Source organism: Pleurodeles waltl, chromosome 4_1 (genome assembly GCF_031143425.1).
Source record: "Pleurodeles waltl isolate 20211129_DDA chromosome 4_1, aPleWal1.hap1.20221129, whole genome shotgun sequence".
NCBI lineage: Eukaryota > Metazoa > Chordata > Amphibia > Caudata > Salamandridae > Pleurodeles > Pleurodeles waltl.
In genome coordinates this window covers 41,157,827-41,182,124 of record NC_090442.1, presented here as the reverse complement: position 1 = coordinate 41,182,124, position 24,298 = coordinate 41,157,827, and the positions used below count along the sequence as shown (strand labels likewise).

General features: G+C 41.0%; 4 non-coding genes across 4 annotated transcripts; all 4 read left to right on the top strand.

Moving 5' to 3' along the window:
* The first annotated feature begins 4,529 nt into the window (after positions 1-4,529).
* TRNAP-UGG (transfer RNA proline (anticodon UGG)) lies at positions 4,530-4,602 on the top strand. The gene has a single exon. It is a non-coding gene; the product is annotated as a tRNA-Pro (tRNA).
* A 9,598-nt stretch (positions 4,603-14,200) lies between these two features.
* On the top strand, positions 14,201-14,273 carry TRNAR-UCG (transfer RNA arginine (anticodon UCG)). Its single transcript has one exon. It is a non-coding gene; the product is annotated as a tRNA-Arg (tRNA).
* Positions 14,274-16,025: 1,752 nt separating this feature from the next.
* On the top strand, positions 16,026-16,100 carry TRNAQ-UUG (transfer RNA glutamine (anticodon UUG)). Its single transcript has one exon. It is a non-coding gene; the product is annotated as a tRNA-Gln (tRNA).
* A 2,670-nt stretch (positions 16,101-18,770) lies between these two features.
* On the top strand, positions 18,771-18,843 carry TRNAR-UCG (transfer RNA arginine (anticodon UCG)). The gene has a single exon. It is a non-coding gene; the product is annotated as a tRNA-Arg (tRNA).
* The last annotated feature ends 5,455 nt before the right edge of the window (positions 18,844-24,298 follow it).

Here is a 24,298-nt window from a genome sequence, read left to right as displayed (position 1 = left end):
TTCTGACTTCAGATCAGAAGATTGAGGGTTGGAGTCCCTTCATGGTTGAGTCTTTTTCTCACAGCACCCAACTTATCTTTACATACAAACTGGAAATACACTCTTACAATACTCCTTTCACTCTCACTCATTAAGAAAGCCCAATGCAAACTGCACAATCAGTCACGTTATGCCTTCAGCATTGCTACTTTTCTGTCTTTCTGCCATACCAAAGTACCTCTTCATAAATGCCACGGATATGCAATACGTACACAACAATATGACATGGCACAATCATTCCGAACAGAACTGTGGGTAGATTCAGTGCAGGGAGTGTGTGCGTGCAGAAAGCAGAAACTAAACATGGGTAGAAGCTCTAAGATTTTCTCCAGGAATAATGCAAATTGTCCCTCAGAAAAAGTATAGTACTAGAAAAGAATATTAAAGGATTGACACAATTGCTGCCTTTGCTGTTGCCCCAGTTGTGTAATCTGTCAAGGACTGGTCTCTTGCAGATTGAGGCACCTAGTTGCAATTGTGTGGTAAAGATCACCCTTACAACCATTTTTGCTATAAACTTGAGATCTTTCTGAGATACTATCTCACAGACTTCTTATGAATGAGGAACTCTGAAATTGTCACATTCCAATCTGTACGTCCTTAAAACTCTGCTGGTTATTCAAATGGGCAGATTGTTTTTTAAATTCCTTTCTGTCTCGAGTTGTAGTTATATTGATACAGAGGCATAATTGTTGAATGATATATATTGGTTTCATTGAAATATGTTCGTAGAGGTGGTGATAGGCTTTCTGTGGCTGTCTGAGAGCAAGGACCGGTTAATGTCTTTTTCCAAGAGCAGTTTGTTGTGAAAGGTATCAGGCAAAGGAGTATGTATTGTGATGTGGTTCTCTGACTGCTTCTGTCCACTTGCCAAAAGTTCCAAGGCCCTATGATAGCACAAAAACGGTAAGATTGAAGTGGTCGGTGCCGGAGGTTTAAAATGGTCAGTTTAATTAAAGACAGAAAAGTGAAACGAATGACTGCAGAAATACTGTGGCCCATATTTATACTTTTTGACGCTAAACTGCGCTAACGCAGTTTAGCGTAAAAAAATTTTGCGCCGTCTAACGCCATTCTGAAGCGCCATGCGGGCGCCGTATTTATGGAATGGCGTTAGCCGGCGCAAGCAGACCGGCGCTGCCTGGTTTGCGAGGAAAAAAGCCACGTACACCAGACAGCGCCGGCATAGGGGGAAAATGGCGTATGGGTGTCTTAAAATGGGGCAAGTCAGGTTACGTCGAAAAAATCGTCGTAACCCGACTTGCGCCATTTTTTTTCGACGCCCATCCCCCATCAACATGACTCCTATCATTGTAAAGATAGGAGTCATGCCCCCTTGCCCAATGGCCATGCCCAGGGGACTTCTGTCCCCTGGGCATGGTCATTGGGCATAGTGGCATGTAGGGGGGCACAAATCAGGCCCCCCTATGCCAAAAAAATAAAAATAAAAAAACTTACCTGAACTTACCTTAATGTCCATGGGATGGGTCCCTCCGTCCTTGGGTGTCCTCCTGGGGTGGGCAAGGGTGGCAGGGGGGGTCCCTGGGGGCAGGGGAGGGCACTCTGGGCTCATTTTGAGCCCACTTGTCCCTTAACGCCATGCCTGACCCAGGCGTTAAAAAGCGGCGCGAATGCGCCGTTTTTGGCCACGCCCACTCCCGGGCGTCATTTTTGCCCGGGAGTATAAATACCACGTAAAGGCCTGGGAGTCATTTTTTAAGACGGGAACGCCTCCCTTGCATATCATTAACGCAAGGAAGGGGTTCACGCTAAAAAATGACGCACACTCCGGGCACTTTGGCGCCCAAAGCGTCTAACGCCATAGTATAAATATGGCGTTAGTTGGCGTTAGTTTAGCGTCGAATTTGCGTCGAAAAAAACGACGCAAATTCGGCGCAGTATGTGGCCATGAACTGAGATGAAAGGATGATTTTGGAACTCTGTCTTGCAGATTACCCTCAATGCCGCAATGGATAGGGCACTACTCTCACAGACCAGGGTGTGTAAGTTTAAGTCTATCTGAGATGCACACCCTGAACTAATACATTTTTGCTGAAACCTAATCATATTGTTTACTCTTCCTCGTAGCAGCTTGCCAGGGTGATAGTATATTGCAACAGAACCATTCCACTTCTTCACTGAAAAGAGTCATGCTGGTTACCCAAATGTGCAGCGTCTCATTTCACACAGCTTTCTTTATTGAAATTAAACTTGGACTCACTTGAAATATTCTCTTTCAAAATGAATGTTTTGAGCTGCTGTGAATTGTATTTTCTAGAGGTGGTGACAGGCTTTCAGGTACGTGCTTAGGTCAAGGCCCTGTTCATGTCACTTGAATAAGCTAATTCAGGGAGCAAATTAGCAAGTCAAGAAATGGGAACTCTGAACTACTGTCAAAGCAGTTTCATTCTCTTTTCAAATAATCCAAAAATACCATTGCAGCATAATACAGAGTATTCAAGAAAAGAAGAAAGGAGGATTAACGGCAAAAAAGCACAGCATAAGATATGAAACTTTGGAAATTATCTAGATATTGTTTGAAAAAACTCCATTGATGGAAAGAAGATGAAGAACGGTATGGGATCCTGTCCTGCGCACCTGTAATTGATATGTTCCACATCCATTCATACCACCTAACCCTAAACACCCAAACATATTGCAGTCAGTGACCATGTGGCCTAATGGATAAGTTTTCTGACTTCAGATCAGAAGATTGAGGGTTCGAGTCCCTTCATGGTTGAGTCTTTTTCTCACAGCACCCAACTTATCTTTACATACAAACTGGAAATACACTCTTACAATACTCCTTTCACTCTCACTCATTAAGAAAGCCCAATGCAAACTGCACTATCAGTCACGTTATGCCTTCAGCATTGCTACTTTTCTGTCTTTCTGCCATACCAAAGTACCTCTTCATAAATGCCACGGATATGCAATACGTACACAACAATATGACATGGCACAATCATTCCGAACAGAACTGTGGGTAGATTCAGTGCAGGGAGTGTGTGCGTGCAGAAAGCAGAAACTATGCATGGGTAGAAGCTCTATGATTTTCTCCAGGAATAATGCAAATTGTCCCTCAGAAAAAGTATAGTACTAGAAAAGAATCATAAAGGATTGACACAATTGCTGCCTTTGCTGTTGCCCCAGTTGTGTAATCTGTCAAGGACTGGTCTCTTGCAGATTGAGGCACCTAGTTGCAATTGTGTGGTAAAGATCACCCTTACAACCATTTTTGCTATAAACTTGAGATCTTTCTGAGATACTATCTCACAGACTTCTGATGAATGAGGAACTCTGAAATTGTCACATTCCAATCTGTACGTCCTTAAAACTCTGCTGGTTATTCAAATGGGCAGATTGTTTTTTAAATTCCTTTCTGTCTCGAGTTGTAGTTATATTGATACAGAGGCATAATTGTTGAATGATATATATTGGTTTGATTGAAATATGTTCGTAGAGGTGGTGATAGGCTTTCTGTGTCTGTCTGAGAGGAAGGACCGGTTAACGTCTTTTTCCAAGAGCAGTTTGTTGTGAAAGGTATCAGGCAAAGGAGTATGTATTGTGATGTAGTTCTCTGACTGCTTCTGTCCACTTGCAAAAGTTCCAAGGCCCTATGATAGCACAAAAACGGTAAGATTGAAGTGGTGGGTGCCGGAGGTTTAAAATGGTCAGTTTAATTAAAGACAGAAAAGTGAAACGAATGACTGCAGAAATACTGTATGTGGCCATGAACTGAGATGAAAGGATGATTTGGGAACTCTGTCTTGCAGATTACCCTCAATGCCGCAATGGATAGGGCACTACTCACACAGACCAGGGTGTGTAAGTTTAAGTCTATCTGAGGTGCACAGCCTGAACTAATACATTTTTGCTGAAACCTAATCATATTGTTTACTCTTCCTCGTAGCAGCTTACCAGGGTGATAGTATATTGCAACAGAACCATTCCACTTCTTCACTGAAAAGAGTCATGCTGGTTAACCAAATGTGCAGCGTGTCATTTTATAAACTTTCTTTATTGAAATTAAACTTGGACTCACTTGAAATATTCTCTTTCAAAATGATTGTTTTGAGCTGCTGTGAATTTTATTTCTAGAGGTGGTGACAGGCTTTCAGGTACGTGCTTAGGTCAAGGCCCTGTTCATGTCACTTGCATAAGCTAATTCAGGGAGCAAATTAGCAAGTCAAGAAATGGGAAGTCTGAACTACTGTCAAAGCAGTTTCATTCTCTTTTCAAATAATCCAAAAATACCATTGCAGCATAAAACAGAGTATTCAATAAAAGAAGAAAGGAGGATTAACGGCAAAAAAGCACAGCATAAGATATGAAACTTTGGAAATTATCTAGATATTGTTTGAAAAAACTCCTTTGATGGAAAGAAGATGAAGAACGGTATGGGATCCTGTCCTGCGCTCCTGTAATTGATATGTTCCACATCCATTCATACCACCTAACCCTAAACACCCAAACATATTGCAGTCAGTGACCATGTGGCCTAATGGATAAGGCGTCTGACTTGGGATCAGAAGATTGAGGGTTCGATTCCCTTCATGGTTGAGTCTTTTTCTCACAGCACCCAACTTATCTTTACATACAAACTGGAAACACACTCTTACAATACTCCTTTCACTCTCACTCATTAAGAAAGCCCAATGCAAACTGCACAATCAGTCACGTTATGCCTTCAGCATTGCTACTTTTCTGTCTTTCTGTCATACCAAAGTACCTCTTCATAAATGCCACGGATATGCAATCCGTATACAACAATATGACATGGCACAATCATTCTGAACAGAACTGTGGGTAGATTCAGTGCAGGGAGTGTGTGCGTGCAGAAAGCAGAAACTATGCATGGGTAGAAGCTCTATGATTTTCTCCAGGAATAATGCAAATTGTCCCTCAGAAAAAGTATAGTACTAGAGAAGAATCATAAAGGATTGACACAATTGCTGCCTTTGCTGCTGCCCCAGTTGTGTAATCTGTCAAGGACTGGTCATTTGCAGATTGAGGCACCTAGTTGCAATTGTGTGGTAAAAATCACCCTTACAACCATTTTTGCTATAAACTTGAGATCTTTCTGAGATACTATCTGTGAGAAAACAGGGCTGATTGCAGAGGCCCCATAACTTTTTGCCCCCATTTTCCTCTTTTTGCTGGTGTTTTCCTGACTTTGAAGGTGCCCTGGGTACTGCTAACCAGTCCCAGGGCCTGTGCTCTGTGTAAAATGGATATGCAAATTAGGCTAATTATAATTGGCTAAGTTAACCTACCTATAAGTCCCTAGTATATGGTAGGGCATGTAGGTTTAGGGACCACAGCATAGGTGGTGCACACCTAGGTGCACTGCTGAGGTGCCCAGTGTCATTTTAAAAGCAAGCCTGCCTTGCTGGCTGCTTTTAAATTAAAGTTATATGCAAATTCGACTTTGGAATTAAAGGTACTTCCAAAGTCTTAAACTACCTTATTTTTACATATAAGTCACCCCTAAGGTGTGCCCTATGTGCCCCTAGGGCTGGGTGCCATGTAACTATAAGCAGGGACTTTATAAAAATAGATTTATAAGCCCTGGTGAGGTAAAAACAGCCAAATTCGTTTTTCCCTCATTGAAGTAAATGGCCTTCATAGGCTAGAATGGGCAAACTTTATTTTAAATTTTAATGTCTCCTTAAATGTTACATACCAAGAATTTGGTATCAAATTAATTGTTGTAATAAATCCCACAACTTCCAGTTGTTGGATTTAATATAACTTGTTCAGGTAAAAAGTTTAGACTTTACCTAAAAAGTTGCCAATTTCAGCTCTGCATTGTTTTTGCTGCTGTGCTCTGATTGGCCAGCCTGCAGCAGCTTCTGCCAGGCTGCCTTGATGAGGTGTGAAGTGGCCTGGCTTCACACAAAGGAATGTGCTTGGGGGAGAGAATCTCCCCTCAGCAGATGGTGAGGCAGAAAGGGGGAGGGCTGCCAAACTGGTCTCCAAAGGCAGAGAAGGACATCTGGAGCACCCAGCAACACCTCCACATCCTGCAACCCCAGACAGCTAGGTGCCCCCTTGATTAGATTAGGAGAGGGCAGGAGAGGGGTGTGTTTATGATTTTCAGCCACACCAGTGGGTGGGCTCAGCCAGATGTAACCTCCAAAAATCAGATTCAGCCATGTTGGATTTTTAGAGACTGTTGCCTTTTGGGATGGATTTTTGCCACACTTCCCAGGAAGTGGTCATCACAGGGGGACGACCCTGTACCTGATTGGAGGACCAGGACCCCCCTGCTTTTCACCCAGGAGCAAGGATAAAACTGGCAGACCTGCCCCCACACCTCAGATCCCCACCAAATTTCAAGAAGAAGGAACTAAAGGAGAAGAAGGACTGCCCTGCTGGACCCCTGGCCTGCACCTGGAACCTGCACTCAGAAGGACTGCACCAGCTGCACACTTGGGCTTCACCACAAGAAGGACTTTGCCTGGCTTCAACTGGTTCAAGGAGGGACTCCCTGTTTGCTACAGGTGAAAAATTGCTATCCAGAGTCCCCTGCGCCAACTCCTGAAAAAGTGACCAGCTGACCACTGTCCAGTGGCCAAAAAGGAGTTTGCGCCAGGTGCATTTTGGGAGTTGAAGTCCGCACCCCCCAAGGACCATCACAGAACTTCTGGACCCTTGGGGTGAGCTGTGGACCCCAAAAGAACCTTAAAAGAACATCTGGGTGAAGCCCCAGAAGTTTGGAGAAGATTTGACAAATTTTGTAAAAAAGCTCCAGAGAGGGACCGACCCGCCGCGGAAATTCTAGCCGGCTTGCCTCAACCGCGACCCGGCCTGACTTTGTGGTTCGTCCCGGTAAAGAAAAACATCCGAAAAAGAGACTAAGTCCGAAGGTAAAAAGTTGACCGGGACCTCCCAGCCATCGTATCCGAGAAGGGCTCCACGGACGTCGGATCAAGATCCAGGTTTACCCCGGTCGAAGGATTTTCATCTCGAAAAAACGACTAAGTCAGAAGGTAACTTTTTAACCGAGGCCTCCCGCGACTTGTAGCCGAGCAGGGCTCCATCGCGGTCGGCCTGAAACTTTGACTTTGCCCCGGTCCTGGTGCAACCAGATGACCCGATTGGCGCTTTTTGTTTCTAAGCGCTAGAAAAATAATAATTCTTTAAAAATTCATATCTCCGGTTCCCCTGAACCAATTTTAATCGTTTTTGTGTCATTTTAAAGATAAAAATATAAGCTATTTTTATAAATTGGTTTTGGATTTTTAAACTGTTTCCTGTGTTTTATTTGATTACTGTTTTGTGATATTTGAATGCTTTACACTTTGTCTCCTAAATTAAGCCTTGATGCTCGTTGCCAAGCTACCAAGGGTTGAGCTGGGATTAATTTACTGAGACCTAACTGTACCTAGGTGGAGGTTAGTGGCTTGTTGCTAGGTGTAGGTACCTACCTGCCCTTACCAATAACCCATTTTCCAACACTATCTCACAGACTTCTTATGAATGAGGAACTCTGAAATTGTCACATTCCAATGTGTACGTCCTTAAAACTATGCTGGTTATTCAAATGGGCAGATTGTTTTTTAAATTCCTTTCTGTCTCGAGTTGTAGTTATATTGATACAGAGGCATAATTGTTGAATGATATATATTGGTTTGATTGAAATATGTTCGTAGAGGTGGTGATAGGCTTTCTGTGTCTGTCTGAGAGCAAGGACCGGTTAACTTCTTTTTCCAAGAGCAGTTTGTTGTGAAAGGTATCAGGCAAAGGAGTATGTATTGTGATGTGGTTCTCTGACTGCTTCTGTCCACTTGCCAAAAGTTCCAAGGCCCTATGATAGCACAAAAACGGTAAGATTGAAGTGGTGGGTGCCGGAGGTTTAAAATGTTCAGTTTAATTAAAGACAGAAAAGTGAAACGAATGACTGCAGAAATACTGTATGTGGCCATGAACTGAGATGAAAGGATGATTTTGGAACTCTGTCTTGCAGATTACCCTCAATGCCGCAATGGATAGGGCACTACTCTCACAGACCAGGGTGTGTAAGTTTAAGTCTATCTGAGGTGCACACCCTGAACTAATACATTTTTGCTGAAACCTAATCATATTGTTTACTCTTCCTCATAGCAGCTTGCCAGGGTGATAGTATATTGCAACAGAACCATTCCACTTCTTCACTGAAAAGTGTCATGCTGGTTACCCAAATGTGCAGCGTGTCATTTTATACAGCTTTCTTTATTGAAATTAAACTTGGACTCACTTGAAATATTCTCTTTCAAAATGAATGTTTTGAGCTGCTGTGAATTTTATTTCTAGAGGTGGTGACAGGCTTTCAGGTACGTGCTTAGGTCAAGGTCCTGTTCATGTCACTTGTATAAGCTAATTCAGGGAGCAAATTAGCAAGTCAATAAATGGGAAGTCTGATCTACTGTCAAAGCAGTTTCATTCTCTTTTCAAATAATCCAAAAATACCATTGCAGCATAAAACAGAGTATTCAATAAAAGAAGATAGGAGGATTAACGGCAAAAAAGCACATCATAAGATATGAAACTTTGGAAATTATCTAGATATTGTTTGAAAAAACTCCTTTGATGGAAAGAAGATGAAGAACGGTATGGGATCCTGTCCTGCGCAACTGTAATTGATATGTTCCACATCCATTCATACCACCTAACCCTAAACACCCAAACATATTGCAGTCAGTGACCATGTGGCCTAATGGATAAGGCGTCTGACTTCAGATCAGAAGATTGAGGGTTTGAGTCCCTTCATGGTTGAGTCTTTTTCTCACAGCACCCAACTTATCTTTACATACAAACTGGAAACACACTCTTACAATACTCCTTTCACTCTCACTCATTACGAAAGCCCAATGCAAACTGCACAATCAGTCACGTTATGCCTTCAGCATTGCTACTTTTCTGTCTTTCTGCCATACCAAAGTACCTCTTCATAAATGCCACGGATATGCAATACGTACACAACAATATGACATGGCACAATCATTCTGAACAGAACTGGGGGTAGATTCAGTGCAGGGAGTGTGTGCGTGCAGAAAGCAGAAACTATGCATGGGTAGAAGCTCTACGATTTTCTCCAGGAATAATGCAAATTGTCCCTCAGAAAAAGTATAGTACTAGAAAAGAATCATAATGGATTGACACAATTGCTGCCTTTGCTGTTGCCCTAGTTGTGTAATCTGTCAAGGACTGATCTCTTGCAGATTGAGGCACCTAGTTGCAATTGTGTGGTAAAGATCACACTTACAACCATTTTTGCTATAAACTTGAGATCTTTCTGAGATACTATCTCACAGACTTCTTATGAATGAGGAACTCTGAAATTGTCACATTCCAATTTGTACGTCCTTAAAACTCTGCTGGTTATTCAAATGGGCAGATTGTTTTTTAAATTCCTTTCTGTCTCGAGTTGTAGTTATATTGATACAGAGGCATAATTGTTGAATGATATATATTGGTTTGATTGAAATATGTTCGTAGAGGTGGTGATAGGCTTTCTGTGTCTGTCTGAGAGCAAGGACCGGTTAACGTCTTTTTCCAAGAGCAGTTTGTTGTGAAAGGTATCAGGCAAAGGAGTATGTATTGTGATGTGGTTCTCTGACTGCTTCTGTCCACTTGCCAAAAGTTCCAAGGCCCTATGATAGCACAAAAACGGTAAGATTGAAGTGGTGGGTGCCGGAGGTTTAAAATGGTCAGTTTAATTAAAGACAGAAAAGTGAAACGAATGACTGCAGAAATACTGTATGTGGCCATGAACTGAGATGAAAGGATGATTTTGGAACTCTGTCTTGCAGATTACCCTCAATGCCGCAATGGATAGGGCACTACTCTCACAGACCAGGGTGTGTAAGTTTAAGTCTATCTGAGGTGCACACCCTGAACTAATACATTTTTGCTGAAACCTAATCATATTGTTTACTCTTCCTCGTAGCAGCTTGCCAGGGTGATAGTATATTGCAACAGAACCATTCCACTTCTTCACTGAAAAGTGTCATGCTAGTTATCCAAATGTGTAGCGTGTCATTTTATACAGCTTTCTTTATTGAAATTAAACTTGGACTCACTTGAAATATTCTCTTTCAAAATGAATGTTTTGAGCTGCTGTGAATTTTATTTCTAGAGATGGTGACAGGCTTTCAGGTACGTGCTTAGGTCAAGGCCCTGTTCATGTCACTTTAATAAGCTAATTCAGGGAGCAAATTAGCAAGTCAAGAAATGGGAAGTCTGAACTACTGTCAAAGCAGTTTCATTCTCTCTTCAAATAATCCAAAAATACCATTGCAGCATAAAACAGAGTATTCAATAAAAGAAGAAAGGAGGATTAACGGCAAAAAAGCACAGCATAAGATATGAAACTTTGGAAATTATCTAGATATTGTTTGAAAAAACTCCTTTGATGGAAAGAAGATGAAGAACGGTATGGGATCCTGTCCTGCGCACCTGTAATTGATATGTTCCACATCCATTCATACCACCTAACCCTAAACACGCAAACATATTGCAGTCAGTGACCATGTGGCCTAATGGATAAGGCGTCTAACTTCGGATCAGAAGATTGAGGGTTCGAGTCCCTTCATGGTAGAGTCTTTTTCTCACAGCACCCAACTTATCTTTACATACAAACTGGAAACACACTCTTACAATACTCCTTTCACTCTCACTCATTAAGAAAGCCCAATGGAAACTGCACAATCAGTCACGTTATGCCTTCAGCATTGCTACTTTTCTGTTTTCTGCCATACCAAAGTACCTCTTCATAAATGCCACGGATCTGCAATACGTATACAACAATATGACATGGCACAATCATTCTGAACAGAACTGTGGGTAGATTCAGTGCAGGGAGTGTGTGCGTGCAGAAAGCAGAAACTATGCATGGGTAGAAGCTCTATGATTTTCTCCAGGAATAATGCAAATTGTCCCTCAGAAAAAGTATAGTACTAGAGAAGAATCATAAAGGATTGACACAATTGCTGCCTTTGCTGTTGCCCCAGTTGTGTAATCTGTCAAGGACTTGTCTCTTGCAGATTGAGGCACCTAGTTGCAATTGTGTGGTAAAAATCACCCTTACAACCATTTTTGCTATAAACTTGAGATCTTTCTGAGATACTATCTCACAGACTTCTTATGAATGAGGAACTCTGAAATTGTCACATTCCAATTTGTACGTCCTTAAAACTATGCTGGTTATTCAAATGGGCAGATTGTTTTTTAAATTCCTTTCTGTCTCGAGTTGTAGTTATATTGATACAGAGGCATAATTGTTGAATGATATATATTGGTTTGATTGAAATATGTTCGTAGAGGTGGTGATATGCTTTCTGTGTCTGTCTGAGAGCAAGGACCGGTTAACGTCTTTTTCCAAGAGCAGTTTGTTGTGAAAGGTATCAAGCAAAGGAGTATGTATTGTGATGTGGTTCTCTGACTGCTTCTGTCCACTTGCCAAAAGTTCCAAGGCCCTATGATAGCACAAAAACGGTAAGATTGAAGTGGTGGGTGCCGGAGGTTTAAAATGGTTAGTTTAATTAAAGACAGAAAAGTGAAACGAATGACTGCAGAAATACTGTATGTGGCCATGAACTGAGATGAAAGGATGATTTTGGAACCCTGTCTTGCAGATTACCCTCAATGCCGCAATGGATAGGGCACTACTCTCACAGACCAGGGTGTGTAAGTTTAAGTCTATCTGAGGTGCACACCCTGAACTAATACATTTTTGCTGAAACCTAATCATATTGTTTACTCTTCCTCGTAGCAGCTTACCAGGGTGATAGTATATTGCAACAGAACCATTCCACTTCTTCACTGAAAAGAGTCATGCTGGTTACCCAAATGTGCAGCGTGTCATTTTATACAACTTTCTTTATTGAAATTAAACTTGGACTCACTTGAAATATTCTCTTTCAAAATGAATGTTTTGAGCTGCTGTGAATTTTATTTCTAGAGGTGGTGACAGGCTTTCAGGTACGTGCTTAGGTCAAGGCCCTGTTCATGTCACTTGTATAAGCTAATTCAGGGAGCAAATTAGCAAGTCAAGAAATGGGAAGTCTGAACTACTGTCAAAGCAGTTTCATTCTCTTTTCAAATAATCCAAAAATACCATTGCAGCATAAAACAGAGTATTCAATAAAAGAAGAAAGGAGGATTAACGGCAAAAAAGCACAGCATAAGATATGAAACTTTGGAAATTATCTAGATATTGTTTGAAAAAACTCCTTTGATGGAATGAAGATGAAGAACGGTATGGGATCCTGTCCTGCGCACCTGTAATTGATATGTTCCACATCCATTCATACCACCTAACCCTAAACACCCAAACATATTGCTGTCAGTGACCATGTGGCCTAATGGATAAGGCATCTGATTTCCGATCAGAAGATTGAGGGTTTGAGTCCTTTCATGGTTGAGTCTTTTTCTCACAGCACCCAACTTATCTTTACATACAAACTGGAAATACACTCTTACAATACTCCTTTCACTCTCACTCATTAAGAAAGCCCAATGCAAACTGCACAATCAGTCACGTTATGCCTTCAGCATTGCTACTTTTCTGTCTTTCTGCCATACCAAAGTACCTCTTCATAAATGCCACGGATATGCAATACGTATACAACAATATGACATGGCACAATCATTCCGAACAGAACTGTGGGTAGATTCAGTGCAGGGAGTGTGTGCGTGCAGAAAGCAGAAACTATGCATGGGTAGAAGCTCTATGATTTTCTCCAGGAATAATGCAAATTGTCCCTCAGAAAAAGTATAGTACTAGAGAAGAATCATAAAGGATTGACACAATTGCTGCCTTTGCTGTTGCCCCAGTTGTGTAATCTGTCAAGGACTGGTCTCTTGCAGATTGAGGCACCTAATTGCAATTGTGTGGTAAAAATCACCCTTACAACCATTTTTGCTATAAACTTGAGATCTTTCTGAGATACTATCTCACAGACTTCTTATGAATGAGGAACTCTGAAATTGTCACATTCCAATTTGTACGTCCTTAAAACTCTGCTGGTTATTCAAGTGGGCAGATTGTTTTTTAAATTCCTTTCTGTCTCGAGTTGTAGTTATATTGATACAGAGGCATAATTGTTGAATGATATATATTGGCTTGATTGAAATATGTTCGTAGAGGTGGTGATAGGCTTTCTGTGTCTGTCTGAGAGCAAGGACCGGTTAACGTCTTTTTCCAAGAGCAGTTTGTTGTGAAAGGTATCAGGCAAAGGAGTATGTATTGTGATGTGGTTCTCTGACTGCTTCTGTCCACTTGCCAAAAGTTCCAAGGCCCTATGATAGCACACAAACGGTAAGATTGAAGTGGTGAGTGCCGGAGGTTTAAAATGGTCAGTTTAATTAAAGACAGAAAAGTGAAACGAATGACTGCAGAAATACTGTATGTGGCCATGAACTGAGATGAAAGGATGATTTTGGAACTCTGTCTTGCAGATTACCCTCAATGCCGCAATGGATAGGGCACTACTCTCACAGACCAGGGTGTGTAAGTTTAAGTCTATCTGAGGTGCACACCCTGAACTAATACATTTTTGCTGAAACCTAATCATATTGTTTACTCTTCCTCATAGCAGCTTGCCAGGGTGATAGTATATTGCAACAGAACCATTCCACTTCTTCACTGAAAAGTGTCATACTGGTTACCCAAATGTGCAGCGTGTCATTTTATACAGCTTTCTTTATTGAAATTAAACTTGGACTCACTTGAAATATTCTCTTTCAAAATGAATGTTTTGAGCTGCTGTGAATTTTATTTCTAGAGGTGGTGACAGGCTTTCAGGTACGTGCTTAGGTCAAGGCCCTGTTCATGTCACTTGAATAAGCTAATTCAGGGAGCAAATTAGCAAGTCAAGAAATGGGAAGTCTGAACTACTGTCAAAGCAGTTTCATTCTCTTTTCAAATAATCCAAAAATACCATTGCAGCATAAAACAGAGTATTCAATTAAAGAAGAAAGGAGGATTAACGGCAAAAAAGCACATCATAAAATATGAAACTTTGGAAATTATCTAGATATTGTTTGAAAAAACTCCTTTGATGGAAAGAAGATGAAGAACGGTATGGGATCCTGTCCTGGGCACCTGTAATTGATATGTTCCACATCCATTCATACCACCTAACCCTAAACACCCAAACATATTGCAGTCAGTGACCATGTGGCCTAATGGATAAGGCGTCTGACTTCGGATCAGAAGAGTGAGGGTTCGAGTCCCTTCATGGTTGAGTCTTTTTCTCACAGCACCCAACTTATCTTTACATACAAACTGGAAACACACTCTTACAATACTCCTTTCACTCTCACTCATTAAGAAAGCCCAATGCAAACTGCACAATCAGTCACGTTATACCTTCAGCATTGCTACTTTTCAATCTTTCTGCCATACCAAAGTACCTCTTCATAAATGCCACGGATATGCAATACGTGTACAACAATATGACATGGCACAATCATTCTGAACAGAACTGTGGGTAGATTCAGTGCAGGGAGTGTGTGCGTGCAGAAAGCAGAAACTATGCATGGGTAGAAGCTCTATGATTTTCTCCAGGAATAATGCAAATTGTCCCTCAGAAAAAGTATAGTACTAGAGAAGAATCATAAAGGATTGACACAATTGCTGCCTTTGCTGTTGCCCCAGTTGTGTAATCTGTCAAGGAGTGGTCTCTTGCAGATTGAGGCACCTAGTTGCAATTGTGTGGTAAAAATCACCCTTACAACCATTTTTCCTATAAATTTGAGATCTTTCTGAGATACTATCTCACAGACTTCTTATGAATGAGGAACTCTGAAATTGTCACATTCCAATTTGTACGTCCTTAAAACTCTGCTGGTTATTCAAATGGGCAGATTGTTTTTTAAATTCCTTTCTGTCTCGAGTTGTAGTTATATTGATACAGAGGCATAATTGTTGAATGATATATATTGGTTTGATTGAAATATGTTCGTAGAGGTGGTGATAGGCTTTCTGTGTCTGTCTGAGAGCAAGGACCGGTTAACGTCTTTTTCCAAGAGCAGTTTGTTGTGAAAGGTATCAGGCAAAGGAGTATGTATTGTGATGTGGTTCTCTGACTGCTTCTGTCCACTTGCCAAAAGGTCCAAGGCCCTATGATAGCACAAAAACGGTAAGATTGAAGTGGTGGGTGCCGGAGGTTTAAAATGGTCAGTTTAATTAAAGACAGAAAAGTGAAACGAATGACTGCAGAAATACTGTATGTGGCCATGAACTGAGATGAAAGGATGATTTTGGAACTCTGTCTTGCAGATTACCCTCAATGCCGCAATGGATAGGGCACTACTCTCACAGACCAGGGTGTGTAAATTTAAGTCTATCTGAGGTGCACACCCTGAACTAAAACATTTTTGCTGAAACCTAATCATATTGTTTACTCTTCCTCATAGCAGCTTGCCAGGGTGATAGTATATTGCAACAGAACCATTCCACTTCTTCACTGAAAAGTGTCATGCTGGTTACCCAAATGTGCAGCGTGTCATTTTATACAGCTTTCTTTATTGAAATTAAACTTGGACTCACTTGAAATATTCTCTTTCAAAATGAATGTCTTGAGCTGCTGTGAATTTTATTTCTAGAGGTGGTGACAGGCTTTCAGGTACGTGCTTAGGTCAAGGCCCTGTTCATGTCACTTGCATAAGCTAATTCAGGGAGCAAATTAGCAAGTCAATAAATGGGAAGTCTCAACTACTGTCAAAGCAGTTTCATTCTCTTTTCAAATAATCCAAAAATACCATTGCACCATAAAACAGAGTATTCAATAAAAGAAGATAGGAGGATTAACGGCAAAAAAGCACATCATAAGATATGAAACTTTGGAAATTATCTAGATATTGTTTGAAAAAACTCCTTTGATGGAAAGAAGATGAAGAACGGTATGGGATCCTGTCCTGCGCACCTGTAATTGATATGTTCCACATCCATTCATACCACCTAACCCTAAACACCCAAACATATTGCAGTCAGTTACCATGTGGCCTAATGGATATGGCGTCTGACTTTGGATCAGAAGATTGAGGGTTCGAGTCCCTTCATGGTTGAGTCTTTTTCTCACAGCACCCAACTTATCTTTACATACAAACTGGAAATACACTCTTACAATACTCCTTTCACTCTCACTCATTAAGAAAGCCCAATGCAAACTGCACAATCAGTCACGTTATGCCTTCAGCATTGCTACTTTTCTGTCTTTCTGCCATACCAAAGTACCTCTTCATAAATGCCACGGATATGCAATACGTATACAACAATATGACATGGCACAATCATTCCGAACAGAACTGTGGGTAGATTCAGTGCAGGGAGTGTGTGCGTGCAGAAAGCAGAAACTATGCATGGGTAGAAGCTCTATGATTTTCTCCAGGAATAATGCAAATTGTCCCTCAGAAAAAGTATAGTACTAGAGAAGAATCATAAAGGATTGACACAATTGCTGCCTTTGCTGTTGCCCCAGTTGTGTAATCTGTCAAAGACTGGTCTCTTGCAGATTGAGGCACCTAGTTGCAATTGTGTGGTAAAAATCACCCTTACAACCATTTTTGCTATAAACTTGAGATCTTTCTGAAATACTATCTCACAGACTTCTTATGAATGAGGAACTCTGAAATTGTCACATTCCAATTTGTACGTCCTTAAAACTCTGCTGGTTATTCACATGGGCAGATTGTTTTTTAAATTCCTTTCTGTCTCGAGTTGTAGTTATATTGATACAGAGGCATAATTGTTGAATGATATATATTGGTTTGATTGAAATATGTTCGTAGAGGTGGTGATAGGCTTTCTGTGTCTGTCTGAGAGCAAGGACCGGTTAACGTCTTTTTCCAAGAGCAGTTTGTTGTGAAAGGTATCAGGCAAAGGAGTATGCATTGTGGTGTGGTTCTCTGACTGCTTCTGTCCACTTGCCAAAAGTTCCAAGGCCCTATGATAGCACAAAAACGGTAAGATTGAAGTGGTGGGTGCCGGAGGTTTAAAATGGTCAGTTTAATTAAAGACAGAAAAGTGAAACGAATGACTGCAGAAATACTGTATGTGGCCATGAACTGAGATGAAAGGATGATTTTGGAACTCTGTCTTGCAGATTACCCTCAATGCCGCAATGGATAGGGCACTACTCTCACAGACCAGGGTGTGTAAGTTTAAGGCCCGTATTTATACTTTTTGACGCTAATCTGCGCTAACGCAGTTTAGCGTCAAAAAAATTAGCGCCGGCTAACGCCATTCTGAAGCACCATGCGGGCGCCGTATTTATAGAATGGCGTTAGCCGGCGTTAGCCGACCGGCGCTGCCTGGTGTGCGCGAAAAAAAAACACGTACACAAGGCAGCGACGGCGTAGGGGAAAATGGCGTATGGGCGTCTAAAAAATGGGGCAAGTCAGGTCGAGGCAAAAAAATAGTCTTAACCCGATTTGCGCCATTTTCTTTCGACGCCCATCCCCCATCAACATGACTCCTGTCTTACCAAAGACAGGAGTCATGCCCCCTTGCCCAATGGCCATGCCCAGGGGACTTATGTCCCCTGGGCATGGTCATTGGGCATAGTGGCATGTAGGGGGGCACAAATCAGGCCCCCCTATGCCAAAAGAGAAAATTAAAAAAAATACTTACCCCAACTTACCTTTTCTTCCCTGGGATGGGTCCCTCCATCCCTGGCTGCCCTCCTGGGGTGGGCAAGGGTGGCAGGGGGTGTCCCTGGGGGCAGGGGAGGGCACCTCTGGGCTCATTCTGAGACCACAGGTCCCTTAACGCCTGCCCTGACCCAGGCGTTAAAAAGAGGCGCAAATGCGGGGTTTTTTGCCCCGCCCACTCCCGGGCGTCATTTTTGCCCGGGAGTATAAATACCACGCACATGCCTCGGAGTCATTTTTTAAGACGGGAACGCCTCGCTTGCATATCATTAACGCAAGGGAGGTGTTCACGCCAAAAAATGACGCTAACTCCATGAACTTTGGCGCTAGACGCGTCTAACGCCAAAGTATAAATATGGAGTTAGTTTTGCGTCAAATTTGCGTCGAAAAAAACGACGCAAATTCGGCGCAAACAGAGTATAAATATGCCCCTAAGCCTATCTGAGGTGCACACCCTGAACTAATACATTTTTGCTGAAACCTAATCATATTGTTTACTCTTCCTCGTAGCAGCTTACCAGGGTGATAGTATATTGCAACAGAACCATTCCACTTCTTCACTGAAAAGAGTCATGCTGGTTACCCAAATGTGCAGCGTGTCATTTTATACAACTTTCTTTATTGAAATTAAACTTGGACTCACTTGAAATATTCTCTTTCAAAATGAATGTTTTGAGCTGCTGTGAATTTTATTTCTAGAGGTGGTGACAGGCTTTCAGGTACGTGCTTAGGTCAAGGCCCTGTTCATGTCACTTGTATAAGCTAATTCAGGGAGCAAATTAGCAAGTCAAGAAATGGGAAGTCTGAACTACTGTCAAAGCAGTTTCATTCTCTTTTCAAATAATCCAAAAATACCATTGCAGCATAAAACAGAGTATTCAGTAAAAGAAGAAAGGAGGATTAACGGCAAAAAAGCACAGCATAAGATATGAAACTTTGGAAATTATCTAGATATTGTTTGAAAAAACTCCTTTGATGGAAAGAAGATGAAGAACGGTTTGGGATCCTGTCCTGCGCACCTGTAATTGATATGTTCCACATCCATTCATACCACCTAACCCTAAACACCCAAACATGTTGCAGTCAGTGACCATGTGGCCTAATGGATAAGGCGTCTGACTTCGGATCAGAAGATTGAGGGTTCGAGTTCCTTCATGGTTGAGTCTTTTTCTCACAGCACCCAACTTATCTTTACATACAAACTGGAAACACACTCTTACAATACTCTTTTCACTCTCACTCATTAAGAAAGCCCAATGCAAACTGCACAGTCAGTCACGTTATGCCTTCAGCATTGCTACTTTTCTGTCTTTCTGCCATACCAAAGTACCTCTTCATAAATGCCACGGATATGCAATACGTACACAACAATATGACATGGCACAATCATTCTGAACAGAACTGTGGGTAGATTCAGTGCAGGGAGTGTGTGCGTGCAGAAAGCAGAAACTATGCATGGGTAGAAGCTCTATGATTTTCTCCAGGAATAATGCAAATTGTCCCTCAGAAAAAGTATAGTACTAGAAAAGAATCATAAAGGATTGACACAATTGCTGCCTTTGCTGTTGCCCCAGTTGTGTAATCTGTCAAGGACTGGTCTCTTGCAGATTGAGGCACCTAGTTGCAATTGTGTGGTAAAGATCACCCTTACAACCATTTTTGCTATAAACTTGAGATCTTTCTGAGATACTATCTCACAGACTTCTTATGAATGAGGAACTCTGAAATTGTCACATTCCAATTTGTACGTCCTTAAAACTCTGCTGGTTATTCAAATGGGCAGATTGTTTTTTAAATTCCTTTTTGTCTCGAGTTGTAGTTATATTGATACAGAGGCATAATTGTTGAATTATATATATTGGTTTGATTGAAATATGTTCGTAGAGGTGGTGATAGGCTTTCTGTGTCTGTCTGAGAGCAAGGACCGGTGAACGTCTTTTTCCAAGAGCAGTTTGTTGTGAAAGGTATTAGGCAAAGGAGTATGTATTGTGATGTGGTTCTCTGACTGCTTCTGTCCACTTGCCAAAAGTTCCAAGGCCCTATGATAGCACAAAAACGGTAAGATTGAAGTGGTGGGTGCCGGAGGTTTAAAATGGTCAGTTTAATTAAAGACAGAAAAGTGAAACAAATGACTGCAGAAATACTGTAGGTGGCCATGAACTGAGATGAAAGGATGATTTTGGAACTCTGTCTTGCAGATTACCCTCAATGCCGCAATGGATAGGGCACTACTCTCACAGACCAGGGTGTGTAAGTTTAAGTCTATCTGAGGTGCACACCCTGAACTAATACATTTTTGCTGAAACCTAATCATATTGTTTACTCTTCCTCGTAGCAGCTTGCCAGGGTGATAGTATATTACAACAGAACCATTCCACTTCTTCACTGAAAAGAGTCATGCTGGTCACCCAAATGTGCAGCGTGTCATTTTATACAGCTTTCTTTATTGAAATTAAACTTGGACTCACTTGAAATATTCTCTTTCAAAATGAATATTTTGAGCTGCTGTGAATTGTATTTCTAGAGGTGGTGACAGGCTTTCAGGTACGTGCTTAGGTCAAGGCCCTGTTCATGTCACTTGAATAAGCTAATTCAGGGAGCAAATTAGCAAGTCAAGAAATGGGAAGTCTGAACTACTGTCAAAGCAGTTTCATTCTCTTTTCAAATAATCCAAAAATACCATTGCAGCATAAAACAGAGTATTCAATAAAAGAAGAAAGGAGGATTAACGGCAAAAAAGCACAGCATAAGATATGAAACTTTGGAAATTATCTAGATATTGTTTGAAAAAACTCCTTTGATGGAAAGAAGATGAAGAACGGTATGGGATCCTGTCCTGCGCACCTGTAATTGATATGTTCCACATCCATTCATACCACCTAACCCTAAACACCTAAACATATTGCATTCGGTGACCATGTGGCCTAATGGATAAGGCGTCTGACTTCGGATCAGAAGATTGAGGGTTTGAGTCCATTCATGGTTGAGTCTTTTGCTCACAGCACCCAACTTATCTTTACATACAAACTGGAAACACACTCTTACAATACTCCTTTCACTCTCACTCATTAAGAAAGGCCAATGCAAACTGCACAATCAGTCACGTTATGCCTTCAGCATTGCTACTTTTCAGTCTTTCTGCCATACCAAAGTACCTCTTCATAAATGCCACGGATATGCAATACGTATACAACAATATGACATGGCACAATCATTCTGAACAGAACTGTGGGTAGATTCAGTGCAGGGAGTGTGTGCGTGCAGAAAGCAGAAACTATGCATGGGTAGAAGCTCTATGATTTTCTCCAGGAATAATGCAAATTGTCCCTCAGAAAAAGTATAGTACTAGAGAAGAATCATAAAGGATTGACACAATTGCTGCCTTTGCTGTTGCCCCAGTTGTGTAATCTGTCAAGGACTGGTCTCTTGCAGATTGAGGCACCTAGTTGCAATTGTGTGGTAAAAATCACCCTTACAACCATTTTTCCTATAAATTTGAGATCTTTCTGAGATACTATCTCACAGACTTCTTATGAATGAGGAACTCTGAAATTGTCACATTCCAATTTGTACGTCCTTAAAACTCTGCTGGTTATTCAAATGGGCAGATTGTTTTTTAAATTCCTTTCTGTCTCGAGTTGTAGTTATATTGATACAGAGGCATAATTGTTGAATGATATATATTGGTTTGATTGAAATATGTTCGTAGAGGTGGTGATAGGCTTTCTGTGTCTGTCTGAGAGCAAGGACCGGTTAACGTCTTTTTCCAAGAGCAGTTTGATGTGAAAGGTATCAGGCAAAGGAGTATGTATTGTGATGTGGTTCTCTGACTGCTTCTGTCCACTTGCCAAAAGTTCCAAGGCCCTATGATTGCACAAAAACGGTAAGATTGAAGTGGTGGGTGCCGGAGGTTTAAAATGGCCAGTTTAATTAAAGACAGAAAAGTGAAACGAATGACTGCAGAAATACTGTATGTAGCCATGAACTGAGATGAAAGGATGATTTTGGAACTCTGTCTTGCAGATTACCCTCAATGCCGCAATGGATAGGGCACTACTCTCACAGACCAGGGTGTGTAAGTTTAAGTCTATCTGAGGTGCACACCCTGAACTAATACATTTTTGCTGAAACCTAATCATATTGTTTACTCTTCCTCGTAGCAGCTTGCCAGGGTGATAGTATATTGCAACAGAACCATTCCACTTCTTCACTGAAAAGAGTCATGCTGGTTACCCAAATGTGCAGCGGGTCATTTTATACAGCTTTCTTTATTGAAATTAAACTTGGACTCACTTGAAATATTCTATTTCAAAATGAATATTTTGAGCTGCTGTGAATTGTATTTCTAGAGGTGGTGACAGGCTTTCAGGTACGTGCTTAGGTCAAGGCCCTGTTCATGTCACTTGAATAAGCTAATTCAGGGAGCAAATTAGCAAGTCAAGAAATGGGAAGTCTGAACTACTGTCAAAGCAGTTTCATTCTCTTTTCAAATAATCCAAAAATACCATTGCAGCATAAAACAGAGTATTCAATAAAAGAAGAAAGTAGGATTAACGGCAAAAAAGCACAGCATAAGATATGAAACTTTGGAAATTATCTAGATATTGTTTGAAAAAACTCCTTTGATGGAAAGAAGATGAAGAACGGTATGGGATCCTGTCCTGCACACCTGTAATTGATATGTTCCACATCCATTCATACCACCTCACCCTAAACACCCAAATATATTGCAGTCAGTGACCATGTGGCCTAATGGGTAAGGCGTCTGACATTGGATCAGAAGATTGAGGGTTTGAGTCCCTTCATAGTTGAGTCTTTTTCTCACAGCACTCAACTTATCTTTACATACAAACTGGAAATACACTCTTACAATACTCCTTTCACTCTCACTCATTAAGAAAGCCCAATGCAAACTGCACAATCAGTCACGTTATTCCTTCAGCATTGCTACTTTTCTGTCTTTCTGCCATACCAAAGTACCTCTTCATAAATGCCACGGATATGCAATACGTATACAACAATATGACACGGCACAATCATTCCGAACAGAACTGTGGGTAGATTCAGTGCAGGAAGTGTGTGCGTGCAGAAAGCAGAAACTATGCATAGGTAGAAGCTCTATGATTTTCTCCAGGAATAATGCAAATTGTCCCTCAGAAAAAGTATAGTACTAGAGAAGAATCATAAAGGATTGACACAATTGCTGCCTTTGCTGTTGCCCAAGTTGTGTAATCTGTCAAGGACTGATCTCTTGCAGATTGAGGCACCTAGTTGCAATTGTGTGGTAAAAATCACCCTTACAACCATTTTTGCTATAAACTTGAGATCTTTCTGAGATACTATCTCACAGACTTCTTATGGATGAGGAACTCTGAAATTGTCACATTCCAATTTGTACGTTCTTAAAACTCTGCTGGTTATTCAAATGGGCAGATTGTTTTTTAAATTCCTTTCTGTCTCTAGTTGTAGTTATATTGATACAGAGGCATAATTGTTGAATGATATATATTGGTTTGATTGAAATATGTTCGTAGAGGTGGTGATAGGCTTTCTGTGTCTGTCTGAGAGCAAGGACCGGTTAACGTCTTTTTCCAAGAGTAGTTTGTTGTGAAAGGTATCAGGCAAAGGAGTATGCATTGTGATGTGGTTCTCTGACTGCTTCTGTCCACTTGCCAAAAGTTTCAAGGCCCTATGATAGCACAAAAACTTTAAGATTGAAGTGGTGGGTGCCGGAGGTTTAAAATGGTCAGTTTAATTAAAGACAGAAAAGTGAAACGAATGACTGCAGAAATACTGTATGTGGCCATGAACTGAGATGAAAGGATGATTTTGGAACTCTGTCTTGCAGATTACCCTCAATGCCGCAATGGATAGGGTACTACTCTCACAGACCAGGGTGTGTAAGTTTAAGTCTATCTGAGGTGCACACCCTGAACTAATACATTTTTGCTGAAACCTAATCATATTGTTTGCTCTTCCTCGTAGCAGCTTCCCAGGGTGATAGTATATTGCAACAGAACCATTCCACTTCTTCACTGAAAAGAGTCATGCTGGTTACCCAAATGTGCAGCGTGTCATTTTATACAGCTTTCTTTATTGAAATTAAACTTGGACTCACTTGAAATATTCTCTTTCAAAATGAATGTTTTGAGCTGCTGTGAATTTTATTTCTAGAGGTGGTGACAGGCTTTCAGGTACGTGCTTAGGTCAAGGACCTGTTCATGTCACTTGTATAAGCTAATTCAGGGAGAAAATTAGCAAGTCAAGAAATGGGAAGTCTGAACTACTGTCAAAGCAGTTTCATTCTCTTTTCAAATAATCCAAAAATACCATTGCAGCATAAAACAGAGTATTCAATAAAAGAAGAAAGGAGGATTAACGGCAAAAAAGCACAGCATAAGATATGAAACTTTAGAAATTATCTAGATATTGTTTGAAAAAACTCCTTTGATGGAAAGAAGATGAAGAACGGTATGGGATCCTGTCCTGCGCACCTGTAATTGATATGTTCCACATCGATTCATACCACCTAACCCTAAACACCCAAACATATTAGTTAGTGACCATGTGGCCTAATGGATAAGGTGTTTGATTTCTGATCGGCAGATTGAGGATT